This window comes from Suricata suricatta, chromosome 14, assembly GCF_006229205.1.
Source record: "Suricata suricatta isolate VVHF042 chromosome 14, meerkat_22Aug2017_6uvM2_HiC, whole genome shotgun sequence".
In the NCBI taxonomy this organism is placed as follows: domain Eukaryota; kingdom Metazoa; phylum Chordata; class Mammalia; order Carnivora; family Herpestidae; genus Suricata; species Suricata suricatta.
In genome coordinates, this window is record NC_043713.1 from 38,897,398 (window position 1) to 38,899,885 (window position 2,488).

The window sequence follows — 2,488 nt, forward strand, 5'->3', positions numbered from 1 at the left end:
AATTCCTTTGCCATAGTGAGAAGGGTGAAATAGGATCTCTCAAGGACTAGGAAGGATTGGAGAAGAGCCATAATCCAGTTGGAACAGATTTCATTCATGGGATCATAGTAGAAAACCACCCATTTTATACCCGTGCCAAAATCTACCAAAACATCAATGCAAGGCTACCCCTTGACCATCATGATCCACGACTAATAATCATTTATGATAGAATCATTACCAAGAATCATTCTTTTTAACTTTTAATGTCTTTTATTTATTTTTTCAGAGACAGCAAGAAAGTGCAAGCAGGGGAGGGGCAGCGAGAGAGGGAGACACAGAATCTGAAGCAGGCTCCAGGCTCTGAGCTGTCAGCACCGAGCCCAAATCAGGGCTCGAACCCACAGACTGTGAGATCATGACTTGGGCCGAAGTGGGACCAAGTGAGCCACCCAGGCTCCCCAAACAATAATCATTCTAAATACATCTATTTGTTCTTCAAACTGTGAGACGATTGAACATTTTAATTTATCTACTTAATATGTATATTGAGCATCTACTAAAGCCAGTTGTTTCTAACACTTGGGAAGCATCAGTGAACAAATAAAAGATTCTTACCCTTGTGGATCTTGTGTATTTTCATGAAAATGTGTTCTGTATATATGGACAACTGAGGAGAGAAACTTACAGAACTATAGTGTATCCCAGGGGCACCTGGGTGGCTCAACTGGTTAAGCATCCAACTTCAGCTCAGATCATGATCTTGTGGTTCATGAGTTTGAGCCATGGCAAGCTCCATGACAGTGCGGAGGCTGCTTGGGATTCTCTCTCTCTCTCTCTTTCTCTCTCTCTCTCTCTCTCTTCCCCTCTCTGACTTGTGCTTTCTCTCTCCCTTAGAATAAATAAATGAGCTTAAAAAAAGAATTATAACCTATCCCAAATTTTATTCTTTATTTCCAGGAAAATTTAAAGAACAGAAGATACCCATAGAAAATAGCTAACACAAAATGCATGTGAGTTGTGAGGCATACCTTACACATATTAACAGATTTAATCTTCACAAAAGCCCTATAACACTACTTTCATTCCTATTTTATACATGAGGAAAATTAGGTAGGGAGAGGATAAAAAAAACTTGCCATCATCAAACATCTTTTCCTCTAGCACAGTTGGAACTTAAACCCAGGTTCTTTATCCTCATGGTCTTTGTTCTAACCCACTGTGATTCTGTTTTGCTGGGATTGACCTTCAGCCAAAGCCTCACAGAAGTTTTGATATGGATTCAGATTTTATAAACTTATTCAGTAAAATGTCTTGTTCATTTCAGGAATCCCCCAGATAAGTACTTTCAGAAGGGAATAACTTACTACTTCTAGGACAGCCTGAATGGAAATATATTTCTGGCAGCTTATTCCATCAGGTCCTGGTTCTATCTTGAACATTATGTAGAAGAATATCATTCCTCTCTCACATGACAAACCCCTTCAATTATTGGAAGGCAGCCGTCATTGCCCATTCCTTTCCTAGAGGCCAATGCTTTTGATGACTTCCTCTTTTTTCAGGTTAAACTTCTTATTCTGCAATTATCTAGAAGTAAAAATGAAAATAAAATGAATGATGAAACTTTCGGTAATTTCTTTCAAAGTCATTTCCAGCGCTGCTTTAAAAAGAGGGAGGAAAAAAGGCAATTCACAAGCACAACCATAAATGAGGTATACGGTTTAATTCTGGATATTACACGGAGGTCTAATGAAGCAGAGAAGTAGATTTCTAGAAAGGAGAGATTACAGTCTGGAAAAGAAGTATACCTGTCTGGGGATTAAAAAGCAAACAATTTCAAAAGGTCAAGGAACTCAGAAAGGAAGCTCATAAAGGTAACATTTGGACTCCCAAAGTAGCCAAAGATGAGAACATTTAGCTGAGAACTGACTTACTGAAATGAAATGTTGCCATAAGAAATCATTTTCATTGAAAAAGTAATTGTCATAGGGGGAGACAAGAACTAATTACTACAGAAGTTGTAGCAGAACTAGATTTGGTTTGTATTTCACACTCTCCAGAGTATGATTACTTCTGATAAAATAATAGGCTCCATATAATAAGGTGTGAAGTTTTGATCAGATATTAAAAATGATTAAAATTTAATAAATTATTACTATACTGGAAGTCTAGAGATGAATAAGGGAATGAAGACTCCTCTTCAGGTCCAGTTGATTTGCTACAAGGTGTGTCTCTGAATGAGAATAAACAAAATTAACTCATACGGGATGGATAAATAGGGGAATGGTGTCAGCAAAAAGCTGGGGTTCTCCATGGTTTATAGCTTTTCTGACCATGTTAATGCTTTGTACTTCCAAATAACAGCAGCTAAACATGGAGCAGCAGGGTGGAAAGCAGCAAGCCATAGGGGGTGCCCAGTTTTGCAATTTCATACCAAGTTCTCCTCTTACTCATTTGGCTGTGTGCTTTGTCTTAGGAGTGCTTTTTAAGAGTGATTCTTTCCAGAGTA